This window comes from Equus asinus, chromosome 1, assembly GCF_041296235.1.
Source record: "Equus asinus isolate D_3611 breed Donkey chromosome 1, EquAss-T2T_v2, whole genome shotgun sequence".
NCBI lineage: Eukaryota > Metazoa > Chordata > Mammalia > Perissodactyla > Equidae > Equus > Equus asinus.
The window spans coordinates 70,459,184-70,480,683 of record NC_091790.1 but is presented as its reverse complement, the minus strand read 5'-3'; the positions used below and the strand labels follow the sequence as shown (position 1 = coordinate 70,480,683).

Here is a 21,500-nt window from a genome sequence, read left to right as displayed (position 1 = left end):
TCCGGCCAGACGAACCCACATTTGGGAAGAGGAAATGTCTTCCTCCCCTACATTAACTAGCCTCACCATGCTGTACACTAGATCCTCAGAACTTATTCATCTGAAAACTGAAAGTTTGTACCCTTTAAACATCTCCCCCTGTCCCCTGAAAACAACCACTCTTATCTCTGTTTCTACAAGTTTCATGTTTCCAGAGCCACATAGGGGACACTAAGTCTTCACGAGCCACAGCGTGTGATTAAGTACAACAATTTCAGCCCATGTGCTTTTGTATGTGCTCCTCCCTTCTGCAGGCCTCTGACCTGGTTCTGGATTACATTCTCTCTCAGTTGGACACTCCGATAGCCTCCTTCCTCCTTTTCCTGCTTTCAATTTCTCCTTCATTCTGCACAGAAACACCAACTTTCTGGAGTACAACTTGATCATACCACTCCCCTGCTTAGAAACCCTCACTACTACTCACTATCTTTGAATGAAATCTTCATCTCCAGGTCTGGCATCTAAGATCCTCCTGGATCTGGTCCCATCTTCTACCGTTTGATATTCTTCTTAATAGTCCTTACATTTTATACAAAGCAAACTCCTTGCCTTGAGCTTCATACATAACTTTGCTTGGCTAACCTGCACCTTTGCCAGAGAGGGCGCTCCATTTCATCCCTTTGTATACAAACTGCGCTTGATCTCTAATGATCAGTCCCATATTACCAGAGACTTCCTGATCACCTTATGGGAAGGAACCTCCTTTCTCTGAATGCCCACGTAGCACACCCTAATGGCATTTATCACCTCCCATCTTGGATTTAGTTATTTATGTACATTTATTTATTTACTTATTGCCTCAAAAAAAGTGTTGAACAGAATTGCACAAGATGCTGGGGATAAAAAGGGAATATAGTCTACTGGTGAGATAGTAACAAGCCCTCGATTGAAAAAATACAATATATCAAATATGATACTGGATGTTAATGAACTCTAAGTGATCAGATAAAGGTTGGCCTAGATCTGTCTGTGGAGTCTCAGAGGAGTGGAGTGGAGTTCCAACGTAAAATATGTTTAGGCATTAATTAGCCAGTTGGACAAGACGGGGAGTTGGGAGGGGGTGAGGTAGGTAAAGGAGAGGCAGACAGCACAGATGGAGGGCATGGCCACAGGAGAAATCACATTTGAGGAAGGCACGTTGTTGACTCTGACAGGATAGGGTATGCTGAGAGAATAGCAACTGAAGGAGAAGACACTGGTCAGGTAGACAAGGATCAGGTTTTGCTTTGCTAAGAAGTTTGGAGTTCAGTCTGTTAGCAAGCATGCTGAAAATGTCAATCAAGGGAATTGCAAGATTGGACTGTGGGTTAGACCCAGGTGGTGAAGTGGATTCCTCCAGAGACACAGAGAAACTTTAAGCAACCTGGTGGAGGTTACACATCTGATCCATCTTTGTATTCCCTGACTGCGCCCAGCACAGTGCCAGGCACGTGGGTTATATACAAATTGTGTTTGTTAACAAGTGAAAGAAAATGAGATCACCACTTTCAGACTAAAACACAAACAGAAGTTTATTAGCTTTAAGCTTCGCACTTCACCTGCATTATTCAGATCACACAAGTATAGGGCATCTTCTAGCTTCCTGAACCTTTTGATCCATGTCTCCGATTCTTCAGACTCGTTCTTCATCACTGGGTTCAGGAAAGGCTGTGAGACTGGCCTGATTTTCAAAGAGCTTGGGGGATCTTTGGAGGCTGAAGTCTCAGCAGTAGGGTTTTCTGGCTGCAGATCCTCTTCTAGAGTTTTCTACCAAAACAACACAACTATCTCACTGGCAACACATTCACCACCTAGATCTTCTCCAGTCTCTTGGCCAAAGATGAGGCCATACAGCTAGCGAGATTTACTGTAATGTCTGGCTTTGTAAAGCTTGGAGGATGGGTTTCAAGTCCTGAGTGCTATAGGACTACATCTGTGAAGCCTTCCAGGATGTAAATTACTGTGTTGAATGTTTTCTATGTTTTTAAGAGAAGGGTGAAATCATGACTTTAATCAGTTTGCATTTCTGATTTTCACAAAGAAAAGGTTTTTGTAACTGGTTGAGATTTTTCTTGACGTTCTATACTAGTGGGATTCATGGAGGAGGGTCTTCAGGAATTGCTTATAACTTCTCCACGGAATAACCTCTGGACAATGAGCCTGAGGTTCTTGACAAAGAATGACTGAAAGAATAGTGACGTTGTCTTAGGCTCATGGGCTCCTTGTAATGGACCATAAAGAACTTCTAGTTCTGTCTGTCCTGTTAATTTAACTAAGGAAGACGAGGCCCAGAGAGTGGAAGTGACTTACTGAGATCAGGCAGTGAATGGTAGACACAGAACTATAAGGAGATGTAGAGGTTATGTCTAGCTCAGTTTGGCATCCTAATCTCATGTCTACTGCAAAATAGAGATGTTTTTAGAATAATGGACAACCTAGTCCCGGCAGCCATGACAGGCATTCTGTCACCTACCATGTACAGAGTGGCATCCATTGTTTGATCTTCACAACTTCATTTTTCCAGGAATTTTCTCTCCTGCCGAGCCATATGGTTAGGGACAGAACAGCCATATCTAAGTGTACAGTGCAGGACTGGGTATCTAATGCAAAGGGACCAATGCACTCATTGTTCAGTGATTTTGGAACGATTTGTGAGAGATGAAGACAGAGGGATATACAAACAGAGATCATTCTGTGTGAGAGGTAGGAACTCTCACGGGTTTTACACACTGTGTACTGGAAATGAGAAAAGGCTGATCTGTCCAGAAAGATAGAGACGGACAGAGAGAGAGAGAGGGAGAATGAAGCTAACAGCAGAGAGAAGAGAAAAGATATAGGACGTCATGATGAAGTTCAAGTCCCTGATTTTACTTCACTGTTACTTGTTACATTTCTAACCTTAGGTAGCATAATACGCTTCTCTCTCCTTCCAATAAATTTAGTAGAGTTTCTTCTCTTAATTTCAATCCAAATAATCTTAACTAACTCACCATAGAATTATGACTCTAACTTTTGAAAATCATCTGTGCTTCCCCCAACATTCAAATACCTGTATTTCTCCAATATAGTACCTTTGTCTCAAACTTCTCACATAGAAAGTATGAAAATCCCATAGGTCTAAAGAATAGTAATTGAGATTAGAAGTCCAGTTTTAGTTGGTTAACAAACATGGATTAACCTGCTGCTGGGAAATGTGAAGAATTGTTTTGTTTGAAATAATAGAATGGTACATGATATGGTACCCACATGGATAACAAGCAACCAGTAAATTTTAAGAGATTGATATAAAAGAATTCTACTTGGATAAAATCAACTTTGGGAAGGGCTGAAAGTTTTCATAAAATAAACAGAGTAGTGATTCTTATACTTTTTAGAGCTTTAGATCACTTGAGAAATCCAACGAAGGCTTTAGATAATCTACCCAGGCAAATGCACATTTGCATGCAGGATGACTTTAGACAGTTCAAAGAGGTCCTTGGATCTGAAAAAGTGATTTTAATAATTTTATATTTCTTCAGATAGATCAACACTCTCTTTGACCACTAAAGACAGGGAAAGGGGGAATTTGTATGAACCTGAATTAGGCTGAACTAAGTAAGTGAGTGAGTACTAACACACTCTATACTGTTTTCGTCCCACTGTGTCAGGAGGAAGTCCACGTCCCGTGATTGGCATGTAAGACTGTTCTCGTTCTCGTTCTTGCCTATCTTCTTTCAATCCCACATATACATCTTTTTCTCCAACCACCTAAAACCAGAAAACACGAAGCTGTTTTGTGCCTTGTGCATGCTGCTCCCTCTGCTGTAAAAGCCCTTCTTGCCACTCAGGCCTTGGATGGTTGGGGTCCTACTCATCCTTCAAGATTTGACTCATATTTCACTTCTTGTGGGAAGCCTTCTCTTACAGACAAGCTGGCTGAGGGGCGATTCTTTGTGGCCCCTTTATCCACCTCAGCACTTATCGTGGAATGTTGTAATCATTTATTGACTCTCTCTTCTACCAGAGATCTGGAGACTGGCCTGTGAGATAGTCGTTTATGTATCCTCAAGGTCTGGTTAGTGACCAGGGCATAGCTGGTTCTCAAGACATGGTTACTGAATGAACAAGTGAATGAATGAGTGAGTTTCTCCGGGATCATAAGAAAGTTGGTTTACCACACCTCTGCTTCAATTCCCCCTTCTAAAAAGTGGGACAATGAATGCTACTTATGCAGGAATGTGACACAAATCAATTACTGCAGAGATGCCATAAAATCCTCAAAACAGAGGCAAAAATAAAAGAGCAAGGTGTATTTTTTAATAATCTGATTCACAATAGATGATACTCAAGGAGAAAAGCATCTGCTGTTGTTTCTGGCATGGCAAGAGGCTTGCCAAAATTGACATGATTTTCTAAGACATTTTGAAGTGTGAAGTGCCTGAAGAGGCCTCCTGCCATTTTGAGATGAATTATGGTCTAATCTGGGCATTTAAATAAAAACAACGACAGAAAACCTCAGGATGCTTTTCAATTCTGTCTGCATCTTTTCCTGGCTAAGTGCTGGGAATATTAAAAATGTAATTTAACTGCTTGCAAGATTTTGTTTGCAAAATCAAAGAGCCCATTACATTTTAAAATGTGGTGTCTGGGGAAAAGGTCACCCTCAGTCTCTGGAAGCTGAATTTAAGATGTTGAAATAGGGGGCTGGCCCTGTGGCCAAGTGGTTAAGTTCGTGCGCTCCACTGCAGGTGGCCCAGTGTTTCGTTGGTTTGAATCCTGGGTGCGGACATGGCACTGCTCATCAAACCTTGCTGAGGCAGCATCCCACATGCCACATCTAGAAGGACTCACAAGTAAAATATACAACTATGTACCGGGGGCTTTGGGGAGAAAAAGGAAAAAAATAAAATCTTTAAAAAAAAAGTTGAAATAGGTCTCAGAACCACCCTTTATTTTGATGGCAGTGGGAGGATTGGTCACAGGCTTCAGAACCATTGCACATGCTACAGGTCCAATTTCTTGCGGCAGGTGCCAAGCCCATGACCAGGTTGTGGAGAGAGGTTTCTGCAGCGATATCAGCTAAGGCAGGAACCACCCCACACTTGAAGAGGTTTCTACCTCCCTTCTCTGCCAGAGGAGATTCTCAAAGTCAAAGAGAGTCTGACATCACGGTGGTGGGTGGAAACCAAAAACCAAGAAGGGGGGGTTAGCCCCGTGGCCGAATGGTTAAGTTCACATGCTCTGCTTCAGCAGCCCAGGGCTTCACCAGTTCAGATCCTGGGAATGGATCTCAACAAGCCATGCTGAAGCAGCATCCACATAGCAGAAGCAGAAGGACCTACAACTAGAATATAAAACCATGTACTAGGGGAATTTTGAGAGAAGAAGAACAAAAAATTGGTAACAGATATTAGCTCAGGGCCAATCATTAAAAAAATAAATGAACAACACCAAAAAAAAAAAAAACCAGAAAGGAGGACCCTACCCAGCATCAGAGAATAGAAGGTGAAAGATGAGTGAAGCTCTTCCTCAAGCTCCACATACCCAGGTGCATACCATTTGTTTAGTTGTGTCTTGAGTCATCTCAGGAATGTCAGGCTGCACTGGAGTGGCAGAGGTTCCCTTTCCTCTGTTTCCTGAGAAAGATAGAAAAAATGGAAGGGTTAAGTTTGGTCTCTTCATTGTAACACTTACAGCCAGGCAAATAAAATGTTGAGGCCCTTCTATGTGTTTGGCACTGTGTTAGGCGATGGGGATATGGAGGTAGATCAGAAAGATCTGGTTCCTGCCCTGATGGAGCTGACAAAGGGGAGGTAGGCGCTAAACAATTACTCAAAATTATTATTTAATTACAAACTACCATAAACACAACAAAAGAAGATGTGAAAATATTTTGTTTTAGGGTAGGGGTGGGAGTGGTGGAGAACCAGAGGAGGCTTCTTGGAGGAAGTGACACTTAAACTGTGGATCCAAAGGGTGAATAGGAATTTCTAGGCAAAGGTGATGGTGGGTGTTCACAAGGAGCAGAGAGTTCCAGATAAGCAGAGACAAGAGCCTGTAGAACTGCCCTGAATCAGGAGGACTTGCACAGTTTGAGGAGTGGGCAGCAGCTTCCTCCCATGGCCCTACCTCTTAACAGAAAACCAGGCATTTCTGCCCCCTCTCTCCACACAGGTGTATGCCTCAAAGATCAGGCAAAACCTCTCTCTTCCACTTTCCCTCTCCTATCAATAGTCAGAGGGTCTGAATGGGATGAGGTTTGAACAGCATCTCTAACCCAGTACCCCCACAATTGGCTTCGGTTGTATTCCTAGCATTTATCACTATTTACATTATTTTAAGTGAAGGAAAAGCTTTCTGTTTACTGCAGGTGAAAAAGGTCCAAGTTGCTCCGAGTCATAGAGTTTGAGAGTTAAGGGGATTCTAGAAACAGTATAGAGTATACAGGCAGGAAGATGAACTTTGGTGTCAGCCCTGAATGCTAATCTTGAGTCTTCCCTCTCCCAGCTGCAAGCTTTCAGATCCTAATTTTGCCAGTTGTGAAAGGGGAGAAAACCAGTGATTTACCGTAATGTTGTAGAGATAAAAAATTACCTACCTAAAATACTTAACACAGGGAAGATGCTCAAAAAAAGGATTCATTGTTTGTTGTGTCATTATTATCATAACACCTTAGGCAAGTCTAGTTTGCTTAATTGAACACTAATTACGATGGGCCAGGAATTGTCCTGGGCACTGTTCACATGCATCATCCCTGTTAGTATAAGATCTAGATCCTAGACCCTGTCCCAGGCCAGTTTCTCTGCACTTTTAAAAGTTTCTTTAGAAGAAAATACACACTAGTCTCCCTGGTCTCCTTTAAGCTTCCCTTTCTCCCCCCTAACATCTACAAGCGTGGAAACAGGTCATGGTTTGCACATGTAAAAATCATTTGAGAAATCTGAGGCAGGGCTGATGTTTTTTCTTTCTAACACAGTGGGAAGGATCATCTGTGTAGTCTGCCAGTTGAAGGTTTGTACTGGAGAAAATAAGCCAAGCTGGCTTCTAGAGATTTCCAGGTGTTGGAAGGGCCAGGTTTTACAATGCTTCCATGAGTCTGATGGTTACACATCCAGCCCTGCCATCAGCCCACCAATGACTAGAAACTAGTGGTCTTGAGCACTGGCTGCATATTAGACCCCGCTGGGGAGCTTTAAAAATTGCCAATGATTGGGCGTCACACCAGGCCAATTAAATAAGAGACTCAGGGTGAGAACCAAGCTCAGCACCTGTGAAGAATTCCCTCGGTAATCCTAAAGTGACACCAGGGTCGATAACAACTGATTTAAATAAAGGATTCTGGCCTCATTGGGTCCACTGAATGAAGCTTTGTGAGAATATATATATATATATATATATATATACATCAATATATATGTTTGTGAGAATAATATATATCAAAGATCTGTACATGCCAGACATTTCCCACACATTTTCTTACTTGAAGAATAATGCTCTGTGGTAGAAAGCATCTCCATTTGACAGATAAGGTAACAGAGGCAATAAAGGCTTCAGTTCCCTGCTTAAGATTACAGAAGTGGGGTTAGGTCTTGGATTCTAACGCATTCATTCATTCAACAAACATTTGTTTAATGTTTACTACATGCTGGGCACTGTTTTAGGCACCACGATACAACAATGAGCAAGAGAGAATCTTCTCAGGGAGAGTGCGTTCCAGTGGTGAGGACAAAGAGAGACATAAAATAATGTCAAATAGTGATAAATGCTATAAACACAACCAAAGCCAATTATGGGGGTATATAGAAATGCAGTTGCTATTTTTGATAGGGAATTCACCAAAGGCCTCTCTGAAGTGACATTTAAATAGAGCCGTGAATAGAAAAACAAGGGAGAAAGCCAAGCAAATGTCTGAGGAAAGAGCATTCCAGGATAAAGCTCTGGGGAGAGCAAAGGCCTCAAGGGCGTGGTGTTTGGTGCATTCAAGCAACAGTTGAGAACAGAGCCGAGCTAACCCAGGAGGAAAAGGGAAGAGAAGTGGGTCAAGTGTCATGCCATGTGATTTGAGTTAATTTTTTTTTTTTTTTTTTTTTTGGCTTTCAGCATTTGTTCCTCCTCTGGTGATTACCCACTTCTACTGTTAGCAACTATATTTTGCTTTGTGGAGACCACTCCTCCCCCATCCCAGTGCTGTGGTTTGGTAGTATTAACCCCCAATTCCAACTCTAAACCTGGTCTCTGCTTAGTTGAAGACTAACGTGGTATCTCAATCACGATCTTGGTTCAAAGATGGGCATAAGACTCAATCTGAGCCTCAGAGGTGAGAGGAGATATCTGCTATAATTTCTTAGCTAGTAATGTTCTCTCCTTCCTAGAAGGACCTACCAAAAGAGGGAGCTGTACAGATATGATGACATAGCTGCCATGGCTATTTTGCTATTGCAGAGGAGTGCCCACCTGGAGAAGTTGGAGGACTACCACGTAGAGCCTAGAGATTATGCCAACACCAAGTAAAGCAGAACAGAGAGCCAGAATGAAAGCAGATCCTTGATTTTGACACCTGAATGGTTAGATCAACCCACACCTGTAAGGCTTGCTGCTGCCAGACTTTGCACTTACATAAAACAAAATCTCTTCATGGTCTATACCCACTGAGTTGGGTTTTCTGTCCCTTTGTATAAGTAGTTGTAAGTAAGAATTACTATAGCTATTTTTTTTCCTTGATAAAAGGGAAGGCAAACTCTTAGCCATTTTTCTGTCAAATCTTGAGTTACAGGTCTTCAAGCAATGTTTGAGGGGATCAATGAGCCTCTGAGGCCACCTTCATTCCCTCCTAATTATCCCCCATCAGCAGCCATGCTATAGCCCTGCTCCATGATTGCTGCTTCTTCCTCTCCCTCACTCACAGGCCCCACAATGAAGAGATGCAAAGTTGGGCCCACACTTCCTTATTGTGAAATACCCCTTTAGACCTTAGACCATACCATGTTTGGTGGGCTCTAAATGTTTTGTATTTGTCTTCATGGGAATCCATAGCATTTCTTGGATCTGTGGCTTGAAGTCTTCTATCACTTTTGGAAATTTCTCAGCCATAATTGTTTCAGATATTGCTTTAGCTCCGTTCTCTTCCTCCTGTCCTTCTGAAACGTTGATTACATGTGTACTGAGTATTGTCAGCATTTCCTATATGTCTCATATACACTTCTTTTTGTATATTTCATTCTCTTTTTTCATTCATGCTTATTATTTTAAGTCTCCAAGTTTGTGGTAATTTGCTACAGCAGCCTTAGGAAATGAATACCCTCATTCTCAGTCGTCCAATCCTGGCATAACCAACCCACAATCCCCTGTTGTAAATTCCCTCTGTTTGAAATACCTGGTAATGTTTCTCTTTCTCCACTGAAACACAAAATGATATACCACCCCCCCACTCTAAACCCTCAGAACCTAGTATTTTGATCCCAAGGGGAATTAGTGAACAGTTGATGTGTAGTTGACACCAATGCATATTTTTTCACCTGTCATACTTAAAACTTGCTAAATGCTAAATATTTTGTGCAATTCATCCTTATCATTTCACTTAATATTACATCTTGGAAATGTTCCTGTATTGGGCCAACCATGTTATTTTACAGCTGAATACTTTTATCAATTGAATATACTGTAATTCAATTAAATGGTCCCTGAATGATCGTTTTGCTGTTTTCATTTTTAAAAACACTTACCAAAAAAAATTCCTGCACTAAACTTATATGTAAATCTGAGAGGATTTTTTGTGAGATATCAGTAACATAAGTCCCTAGCTTTGGGATTCCTAGATCCAAGGGACTATGTGACTGAAATTCTAATGCATAATACCAACTCTAACTTCTTCCATAAGTGTACCTATCAAAGGGCTATCACCAGAGAATGCTTCATGATATAATAATATTTGGAGAAGTATGCCTTTTATGATCCAACTGGCCTAAAAGAACAGCCATCAAGGCAATCATCACTCCTAGTCTTTCTTCACTGGTGAGGCATCTACATTTCTGGGAGTAATGAGATGAAACACAACAAAGAAACCACTGAAGCTAAGCAGCATAGTCAACAATAGTTCTGGGAAATGGGAGTGATCTCAAGGAACAAAATAACTCAACTCACCTGTAGGAAAGTCAGAGGAAGCTCTGCTCAATTACTCAAGAAAACTCTGTCATCTGTGCAAGGAAAGGAGCCATAAGATGGGTGAACCATATCATTGCACTGAAAGAAGGTGCAATAAAGCTGGAAATTAAATTGATACTGAAGGAGCTTTTTGATACTTGTATCATTCAGGGTGCATGCAGGAAACAGAAACTACTTTAAGTATCTCCACTAGAAAGGGCTTTACTATAGGAAATTAGACATCCACAGAATTATTGCAAGGGCTAGTAGAATGGAGTTTGGTGTCTGCTGCTAGGCTCAGGCTCAGGGTCAGGCCTCAGCAGATGTAGTCCAGAGATGGGGGAACTGCAGGAAATTCTGGCTGATGTCTCCGTGCCCCTGACCATGAGGTTGGTGACTAGGCAGTGCAAAGTGCCTTTTGGCCACTGGAAAAACTGATGCCTGCCAGGGCCTGGAGTTCCTACTAATGCCGGAAAATAAATATACGAAATGTCCCTGCTGCCCTTCACTACCCCTTCTGCCTTTCAAATCTCATGCAACTGCATTACATTGATGGAACTTAAATCAATTCTGGAACCGTGGCATCAAGGGAGTTTTGGAAACGTTCTTTTTAGCCCTCTCAAGTATGGGAAGTACTGCAACACAAGAAAGAATGTACAAGGAGATGGAAATGGGTGTTGAGTGTAAATAGATGACATTTGGTGAAGTCCCCAAGCAGGAATTTCATGGAGCAATACTTGTGCATGTGACAATCAGGGAGTCACGTAATGCTTATGAGTAATTTAGGAATGCTTTGTTAGTGAAAATCACTTATACTTGCTTGTCCAGTATCCTTCCTCCATTTGTATATAAATACATTCTTCTCTGGGATCACGGACTACTGTCAATCTCCCATCCCCTCCCTTAGCCTATGCTGTGGCCACCTTGTTCAATTAACTCTATCACTTTCTCCACCCATCCTTCCCTCCCTTCTTCCCTTCCCCCCCCTCTCTATCTCTGTCTCTGTATCTCTCATTATTTTTTGGTTCGGGTTCTTCCTGAAGTTCTATTTTCCCTCAATTTTATATGTCATTCCATAGCCTTTAAAGATATTTCTTTTGCTTATGTTAACAAAAGGCAGTTTCTGTTTCTAGCAACCAGATAGCCACTGGTAAGAATTTCTATCTCCTTCTTACCTATCAAAAGTCAAGCAAGGGGGCCAGCCCCGTGGCTGAGTGGTTAGGTTAGCGTGCTCTGCTGCAAGTGGCCCAGTGTTTCATCAGTTTGGATCCTGGGTGCGGACATGGCGCCGCTTATCCAGCCACATTGAGTCAGCATCCCACATGCCACAACTGGAAGGACCCACAACTAAGAATATACAACTATGTACCGGGGGGCTTTGGGGAGAAAAAGGAAAAAATTAAATCTTTAAAAAAAAATGTCAAGCAAGTTGTGAGATATATGTCCTGGGTTTTGCAGAGGAGTTCTAATGGCATATAATCTTATTCTCTTCAAATAAAAAGGATTGTTAGATTTTTAACTAGTTTGCTTTGTTTATACCTCATAAAACTTTTCCAAAAATGATACCATAAATCAGAAAATATGGCGTCCTGAGCTTCATGTCACTTTGGACATATGAATAGGTAAGGCATAGGTATGCAGGGCCACAAGCTAGACAGCTGATGACCGTATCAGCTGCTGAAGGCCCAGGCAGGGAAGAGAAATTTGATGAAGCTGCACTCTCAAGAAACATTAATAATCCAATGAAGATCTGATATTAGCCCGAATCTGGAAATGAGCTATAGTAGAAGTAGCTCCTGCCTTCTACACTTTCTGTAATTTCTTTCCAGGCCTTCTTAGGAGAGACAGGCTTATGCCTATGACATCTTCTGATCCTCTGAGAAATGACAATAATGCAAGAAAAAGTCCCAGATCCGTTGATATTTCCACATTCATAACATTTATTTTTCAGAGCTGCTAGGAGTTACGAAATATGAGATAAAGCCTCGGGACAAAATGGCACCAGAAAACCTCTTTGCCCTTCCTGATTATGTGCTGATAGTAGGGGACCTGTGGATGGCCACTTTCTCACTGTGCTAACATGTTCTTCCCTCTGTGTGAGCGCATTCCTGATGTCTCCCTGTGATTCCAAATTTCCTCCTCTTACAAGAACCCCAGTCAGACAGGATTAGGGCTCCACCTTAATGGCCTCATGTAACTTAATCACCATTTTAAAGTCCTTGTCTCCAAATACAATCACCTTCCGAGGTGCTAAGTGTTAGGTCTTCAACATATGAATTTTGGGAGGATACAGTTAAGCCCATAATGGTAACAAGGATTCAAAGAAGCCCAACTTTTGGTACAACTTACTTAAGGTCTCTGAACCTCAGTTTATTCATCTGTGAAGTGGGTATAGAACAACACAACTCCTGGGGCTATTGGGAGTATGAAAAGGGAGGAGCCGTGTAGAATGTCTAGCCTGTGCCTGGGACATGTGAAGTGTGTGTGCATTAAAGCCTTATGCCCCTGAGTCAGGCAGTCATTTTGGTTACCGTTTAACTCAGCTGCTGGGATGCTCACTCAACAGCACCATCTTCCTCTGATTTTACCTTCTTGATCATGAAGCCTAAGTTGTTACCCAAAGCCAGTGCATTTCAGAGCCAGGATTTCCATCTAGGCCTGAGTGATTCCAGGCTCATGCTGCCTTTCTGCATGGATGGGGGCTGAAGGGGTAGGGGAGGTGCTAAACTGGCGAGGAGAAGTTACCTGCAGGCCCTCAGCTTCTTTGGATACAACCTGCCCCTAGAACTTAAAAGTCTCCCAACATTTGCATCTGTATCCCCCACCTCTACTGGGTCCTAGAGGAGAGGGCAGTAGATACTGAGCTTCTCAAATCCAGGACTGTTTTCACTACCAAGCCAAGGGTGGAGTCAGCTCTGGAACTCAGCAGTGTGCTTAAAGCCCCTGTGCCTCACCACCACGGTACAAGCTTCTGAGTTTCATAGGACTTGCAGGAGAACAGGTATAGAGTATCAAGAGCCAAGACTCCGAACACAAAGAGCCTGCATTTACTCAGCCTTATCGAGGAATTCATTTATCAGTTACATATTGGTTTTAGCCTCTCTCTGGTGCCTCAGTTTCCTCATTTGAAAGAAATAATACCTACCTCATGGGGGAATTGCAAGGATTCAAAGAGTTAACATTGAGAAAGCACTTAGAATATTGCTTGGAATATAGGAAGCACTATATAATTGTTAGCTATTAATAATAAAAATAACATTATGAGCAATATTATTATACTTACTCCATATGAATTCTCACCCCATACGAATTGTGGGCTTCTGGAGGAGAAGGTTAGCATGCCTGAGGCAAAGTCATCCGTTCCGTTCGAAGCCAGGGAACAAGCGGGTAAGGCAGATGACCCAGGATCGGACATCCGCAGGCCTGGTGGACAGGCTGTGCCAGAGAGCGAGGCAGGGTGAAATCCCAATGATCCTGGGGATGGAGGAAAGGGAGGATATTGTTGGGGTCTGCTTCTGAAAGCCATGAAAAGAGTAAGCCGGCCACCCATTAAATGGCCTAAATTCAGACAGGTCCAATAGGGCCCTGGGGAAAGCCGAGCCGCCCCTCCCCGCCCCGCGCCCACCCCCCCCACCCCCACCCCACCACACCCACACACTTTGTTCCAGAGGCCGCAGGACTGCCTCAGGCGATACACAAACTGGGACCTGGAGGCCCGGGGCAGTACAGTGATCCCGAATCCGTGTTTCAGATCTCAGAAGTGCTCCAGACACCCGTGGGAAACTCCAAAAGTTGGCGATCCATCCTGCTACCAGTCCCGCACAGCTACGAGTGGCTGCACGGAGGGTGCTCCATAACCGACTTGAAGCTGAGGATGCAAAGGAAGACAAGATGATGAAAAGGCAGGCCGCCCTGCTCGCTGTGGCCCGCCAGTCTCCTCAAGGTATCCTGAGGGAGAGGGGGCATATGCCATGGGTGAGTAACCCCGGCCCCCACCGAGGGGCCAGGAGGCCACCCACAATGTCGGGGGCTAATCGGTGTGCGGACTGCCAAGAGGAAGGGCGTTGGTGGCAGGATTGTCCGAACCGTCCCCAGGGAGGGAAGGGATCGAAGAAGACCGAGCCGTGGCAGTTTCCCTTGACCACAGATGAGACGTGATGGGGCTGAGGGACAGCCCCCTCCCCCGGTTGGCTCCGGGAGGCCCCGGTGACCTCGGCAGGAAGGAGGAGAGCAGGCTGAATCTTTGCTCCCTAGTGGAGCCGTGTTCTTGGTGTGGAATGCCCACAAGGGAAACCTTTCTGAAGGAAAGTGTGAACTGAAGGAGGTCTCAGGAAAGGGAGAGACCGGAAGACGTCTGGAGCCCTGGACCTGTGAAACAGGGTCCAGACTGCTGAAGGATTCCTCACTGTGTGTACCAGAATGCCCCGTTCCCCACCCCCTTCTAGGGAGGGACATGCGCTGTGAGTTAGGGGCCTCCACAGGCCGGGAACAGGAGAAAACCGAGCTCCAAGCGCCAAAAAGTGGGGGAGGTGAGCTGATGGCCCTCTTGCAGGATACAGCAGCCCCTGAGAAGCGAGAGATTCCCCTACATGATTCAAGCAGGGCTAACTCGGAACTATGGGCCCAAGGACAGGTGGAGTGAGCAGCTGGTGCCACGCCAGGAAAGGTAAAACGGAAGCAGGTAGGTGGCTGGCCCCGGGTAAAACATATGCCCCTTGAAGCCAGAAGCCATAAAGAGGAAGCTTTCCCGGAATCAGTAAGTTTTCAGAACAGGGGAATCTAGCTTTGCCCGTGACCTTAGTGCTCTCAATGCTGTGCGCTCCTGGGGCTATAACAGTAAATGCCTTCCCTTGGTTTCTGGCACCGAGTGCCTAAAAGTCCTGTGATTGCCCATACGAGAGCCACATGGCGCATCTTTGGTTAGGAGAATTACTTTAGGGCTCAGTTCCTGAAACGAGTCCAGAGCCAGAAAGGCGAAGTGGTTTGTCTGGTGTTATTCCTAACAAGCCCCTTTCAACGCCACCTGAACTGGTGTTAACGAGGTGAGTGTTGGAGAAGCCCTAAGGGTGGGGGCTGGGTGCCGGGGAAACCAACTGTGCGATTCGATTCGGGCCTTGGAAGTTTCAGGCCTGTCCCCGTCCCCATCCCCACCCCCAGCCCTGGGGTGGGGGCGGGGGCAAGAGGGGCTGAAGGTCACGCTGAGTAGCCAACGGCCAATGACCGTAATCGACTATGCCCAGGCGATGGAGTCTCCGTCAGACTGCGAAAGGACGGTGCTCAGACAGCTGCCGCGTTGGCGAACACGTGGAGGTTCGGGGAGAGTGGCACACCCAGAGAGGCCCCGGGAGCTCCTCCTCCCTGCCACACATGTTTTGCTCTATGCACCTCTTCCCTGTGGCTGTTCAGAAGGGAGAGGTTCTCCCGAGTTGTGTGAGCCGCTCTATCAGAGCCCTCAAACCCAGGGAGGGGGTGGTGGGAACCTGCGGTCTCGCGGCCGCTTTGTCAGGAGCACAGGTCACGACCCGAACTTGCAATTGGCATCGAAAATGGGGGCGGGGAGAAGGGTAATCCTGCAGGGTGTGATTCTATCCCCAGGAGGATAGAGTCAGATGTGAGCTAAGTATGTTCAGCTTCTTGACCTGTAAGGGATATGATGTGTCTAAAGGGATGGCTCTGTTTTTTCTTCCTTGGATTCTTTACATTGGATGCAGGGCTATCAGCTTCTCTGATAAACTACGGCGACCATAAACGGACGCTTTTGAGTGGGGCAAGCTGGACACCGTGGTTAAAGTGTAGCCCCCAAGAGAGCAGTAGCTGCCATCTGCCTGTTAATCAAGAAAGCAAAAAAATCGGCTATGGACCTACCTATGAGGGTTTGGACTCCTACATCAATTCTCTAGTCTACCAGTGACTGATGAGGCCTCTGGCTATCCCAAAATAGAATACTTCAGTATCAAGATATGATGCCAGAGACCCTTCAGATTTCTTTAATATCCTGTCATATCTTAAACTCTGCTGCCCTTTTCCTTGATTCCAATGGGTCTTTAAGCCATGCTTGCCCAGAAGTGACCTCCAGCCACAGAGGTCTCCAGAGTGAATCATGGACGTTAAACATGGGCCAGAGATGCTTAAACTGTTAGAAGTGGTACAGGTCCCCCAGAAAGTAGCTGGGATCCATGGTAAAGCCCTTCAAAGGACATAACGTGGCAGCTGCAGCTGCAAAAATGGCCGCTCCATCAGGAGAGCTTCTCTAGTTACCATTAATTTCCACACTGCCCTTGTGTGAACTGACACCTTCTGTGAACTTACTACAGATGAAGTGAGGGAAGCTACTACACAGCATTCTCAGTTGCCCCCAATAGTCAAGGGCTGGAAGACAAACAAACGAGGGAAGGTTTATGTCCCCAAATAGCTTTAGTGTGCTCATGCCAACTTAACTCGCAAGGATTCAACCCACTTTGATTTTGGTAACACCGTGACCTCACAGAGACCACCTCTGACCTCATAGAGACCCCTTCTGCCCTCACTGACAGACAGAGATCTCAGCTGACCTAACAGAGTCATCCCCTGACACTTTAGACACTCCCCTTGACCACACAGAGACATCCCATGCCCACACAGAGACTTGTCTGACCACCCAGAGACCTCCACTGACCTCATAGTGAACCCCTCTTCCCTCAAAGTGAGGTCTCCTGATTTCACAGAGAACTCCCTGAACACACAAAGAACTCCCATGACCTCCAAGAAACCTCTAGTGACATTATAGAGACCCCCCTCTGACCTCACCAAGACCCGATATCACAGAGGCCAGCCATTACCTCAACAAGATCCCCTACAACACAGTGAGAACTCCACTAATTTCATGGAAACCTCAAGTGACTCTCACCAGATCTAGGATCTCAGGAAAATGAAGAGAGGATGGTGGGTGCACCCGCCCCTCCCCAACTGACTGACAAATCCCATGGGTCTTATTGACTGTTAGCACTCTGGAAGCGCCACTCCATGGAGGGAAAACCCTCCTTTCTATCTACGCATGCACAGCAAAGGTGACTGGCCTCAGAAAGGCCCTTGGGCTTGCTGAGGGACAGGTCCTTGTGGCACTGAAAGTGTGGGGGAGCCCACTGGTGGTGGCTGGGTGCAGCTGCTGGTGAACTGGGATTCCCAACTTCTACAACTGTGTCTCACATCCCCTTCTCCCCTTCTGCTCAGGTCCCACTCCCATCCTTTGAAAATAGCTTTCTGCCCCTCTTTGCCCATCAGGAGCCAGGGGGCAGGGCAAGGCTATCCCTCCTGCATGCTGATCATCCGGGGCCTCCTTTATTGTTTGACAGAACAAGGCCTCCCATCAGGAAGGAACTTTTCAACACAGGGAGCAGTAAATGTTTGACAAGTCAACAGGGCTCACAATGCTAGCCAAAGGAGTTTGGCCACACTAGGCATGCCACGCCCCCTGTGGAAATAGTGGGGAAATTGGCAGGCCTGCCCTTCCAGGGGCAGGCACCTCCCTTCACTCTGGAGTCACTAAAGCCATGCCCTCCTGCTGCCCAGAGCTCTACTCTTGAGAGAAATCCATGACTAAGGGCCAAGGCAGGCCTTCCCCTGGCCATCTCCCTGGGTGCACTGTGGCAGGGCACGGGGAGAGGTGTATCCTCTGTAGGAGCCTGCTTTGTCTTAAGGAGGCCAGCCATTCCAGCTTCCTGGGATGAGTCTCTGTCTGGGGTCTACGATGGGGAAAAGGGCCCTGAGACCTGAAAGTACCCTGGCAGTTGTCATCAGCCTGGTTGGAGCAGGAGGCTGCCAGGCAGCTAGTGTGCCCAAACTGTGTCTCAGCCCCTCCACATTCTGGCTCCTTCCAGCCCAGGCCGGGCTCCTGAGGGAGGATGATGAACTTGGCAGCAGCCGGTGCAAGGGCACCAGCAGCGGGGGGTGGTGTCCCACAACCTCCTGGGATGCATTGGGTGGGGTGGCGCCCCCTGTGGTGTGGCATGTGGAGTGGGCTGACTCTGGTCACCTCTGGGGCAGGGATCCACCTCAGCTCAACAGAGGCAAATACAACAAATGACACTTGGAGAGGAGCTCAGGGATCTTCATGCCCCTGCCTCAGGATAATTCCTCTTGCCCAACGACTCCTATCAGACCCAATCCCAACATTCCCACGTCCAGATTTGAGACCACAGTGGTGAATTTGGAACCTACTTCTTACTTCCCTGTCCAGCCTACTGTGGTGGTGTTCTTGGTGGTTGGGAAAATGGCACTGGCGGTGGCTGCAGCAGTAAAGGCCATGGTGGCAGCTGCTTCCCAGACATCTGGCATCTTGGGGACCCGAGGAGTGCATCGTTGGTGTACCCACACCCTCCCCAGCCCCCCATCTCTCCCATCTGGCCTAGTGACTCTCACCACTCCAGGAGCCCTGCTTTCCTCACTTACAGCCATCTCTTTGACTGCACTTGTTTAAATTACATGACCTTGAAACCTCCCTCCATAAGTTATTCAGATCAAAATTCTCCCTGGAACCTCCTGAGTTGGCTGAGAACAGAGCAGCAAAGTCCACAACATTCTCCAAAGTTAGAGGCAAGATTTTCATCTTGAACTTCCTGGGCACACCCCTGGGCTCCTAAGCAGGCTTCATCTGACGTTAATTATGGATTTCAGGCCATCCCCTTCTGTCTTTTTGAATCTGGTCTGCCTACCAGTATTTCATGTTCTGGAGAATATCTTGGGTATTTTCCAGGTGAAACTTCAGTGTTTCCTCATGGCTTTGCTGCCTCAGTTGGTCCAACAGCTTACAGAGGTGGGCCTCCTGGGCCCACGTGACTTCACATATGTTAAGTCACTGTGAATCTGTGAGTGAAAACATCTCACACTAGTTCTGTTCAATGGGTTCTTCCCCAACGTGAGATTTCTGCTTATTGGAGGAGATAAGAGGCACTTAAAAGACTGCCCACAGACGTTCATTTGTTCTTTTCTCTATGTATGAATTCTAGGCTAATCAGTCAGTCATAGTTCCTGGTTAAAAACCTTCCCTATGTAAGTTACATATGCACGGTGTGTTACTCTCTTGCATGCATTGAGATTTCTTCTTCTTTTGTTTTGTTTTGTTTTTTTTGAGGAAGATTAGCCCTGAGCTAACATCTGCTGCCAATCCTCTTTTTGCTAAGGAAGACTGGCCTTGAGCTAACATCTGTGTCCATCTTCCTCTACTTTATATGTGGGACGTCTGCCATAGAATGGCCTGCCAAGTGGTCCCATGTCTGCACTGGGGATCCAAACTCGTGAAGCCTGGGCCACTGAAGTGGAACGTGTGAACTCAACTGTTGTGCCACTGGACCAGCCCAGAGATTTCCTCTTTATAACACCTCAACTGTACAGTTGGTTAATTTTGTAACATCATTGTGTTTCATAGACTAGGTATTTGAGCCGTGTTTATACAATTTTCCTTTTATAAGAACTCAGGTTGTAGCTCTGAGCTCAGGTCAATATCTTTCCTAAATTAAAATTATGCAAAACTTTCTGCTGGGATGGCACTTACTCCCAACTCAAATTATAGTCCCGTTATTGTGCTTTACTAGTAATCATCCCATTCCCAGGCCTCTAACGTAGGGGACCAGGGTTCAACCCAAGAAACTTACCATCACTGTGCAGTTAGATGGATCCTTCCTGGTATAGGTACCATTTCTTGGTTTTAAAGGTTACTTCTCCTGCCTAAAGTCAATTAAAAAATAAATTTCTCAAGAGGCATTAGGGAACCAAAGTGTTGTACAGCATGCAAGGCAAATATTGACCCTTACACAGGGCAAGAATGTGAAATGGAGCAATGCACTAGTGTCTAGAAACATGTTTTAGGGCACTGTCAATTACAAAATGTTCTCAAGATTGAAGAGAAAACTAAGACGGATTTTGGTAAGGTTATGAGAGAAGAAATCATCAAGGGGAAGGGATGAGGGCAAAGTTCACAATATGAAACTTTCAATCCAAAGAGGACATAAACTATGAATAAAAGACATTGATAAATGCTAGGAATAATGACAACATTGAGAATTTTTCCCCACTGGATTCCCATACTTTCCTGAAAAGACCATGGACTTAAGGAAATCTGCAGTTGGCATTACCAAGGTCCTGATCCCTCACTGACTAGGCTTTTCCTCATAGTGAACACACATGCCTGGAGCTTACCCAGCCTCAGGCCTTGTGGGAATCCCCTTTCTTCCCTCCACAACTCCTCTCCTTGCTCCAATGGGAAATTCTGTCTTATTTGCAGACCTGCCACCCTGTTCATGGGGAAAAGCCACTTGAATTTTGAACTGTCTTTTAGGAACCATACATATTCCTCAAGTAAAGGACAGGATCTCAATGAACGACTAAGTGAGCATTGAAGAAAACCTTGTAAGTCCTTGAGCAGAGCAGGAGGAACACCATGACACCAAGCCAAAAGCATTGAGGAACTCGTGGATGTGCATGAGCAAGCTCACAGAGTAAAGATTCCCAGTGTTTTCAACAAATGAGGAATTAAATGTTTCTAGTTAATCCAGAATAACCTAAATTTATGTTGCCTGGTGGTTTTTTCTACTGTGGCCTCAAACTTTGGGCTTACTGCTTAGAACAGAATAATTACTTAGGAACTGTTTAATCTTATTTTTTAGTTATTAAAAAAAATCCATTGAGTTTTCAGCACTGTTCTGGGTGCTGGCAATAGAGCAGCAACAAAGACATAAAATTGTGGTCAAGAAGACTATATTCTAGTGAAGGGGCAAACTACATGTCATTAAATCAATAAACAGAGTTACCTTCTCGTAGTTGTGTTATGAAAGAATAAAAATGAGAGCTGAGGGGAGCATGATATGTGGAAACTTCTCTGGATACTTGTTGAGTAAATAAATCCTTATTGACAGACTCAACAACAGAGAGAAGATGAATGATGTTCTCCAGCATCACATCTCTGTGTAGCTTTTGCCAGGATGCGCCCACCAAGGCCTATTCTTCCTGGGTGAAGCCCAGAACCACATCCATGAAGGTCGCTGATTCCTAAAACATTGTGGACATTCTGGTTCAGACAGGGACATCTCTACCAGAGTCCAGGGGCAGAAAGTTGACATGATAGAGTTGGGGAAATGAGGCTGTAGGTATATAAAGCTGAAGTCCTCTTTGGGGTTCTAGCCAAACGCTTCCCTGTGCTGATCTGGCATGTGTTATTCTTGCATAACCGCAAACGTATATACAGTCTGTACACAGCCTTAATACATACTAGCTTCATTATTAAGGAATATCACACGATGTGCAATAATATGGTAAATCTCATTTACAGACTGGCACGCTTAATACAGTTTATTGGTTGTCAACTTAAGAATACATAACTAGATTCTCCT

General features: G+C 45.1%; 2 long non-coding RNA genes across 2 annotated transcripts in view; both read right to left on the bottom strand.

The window, feature by feature from the left end:
- Positions 1–21,500, bottom strand: part of LOC139041343 (uncharacterized) — a 162,554-nt gene that overhangs the window by 34,044 nt on the left and 107,010 nt on the right. The window lies entirely within an intron of this gene.
- LOC139041355 (uncharacterized) lies at positions 117–13,912 on the bottom strand. Its single transcript, XR_011496368.1, has 3 exons — positions 13,796–13,912; positions 13,421–13,611; positions 117–10,190 (listed from the first exon to the last, which is right to left on the bottom strand). It is a non-coding gene; the product is annotated as an uncharacterized lncRNA (long non-coding RNA).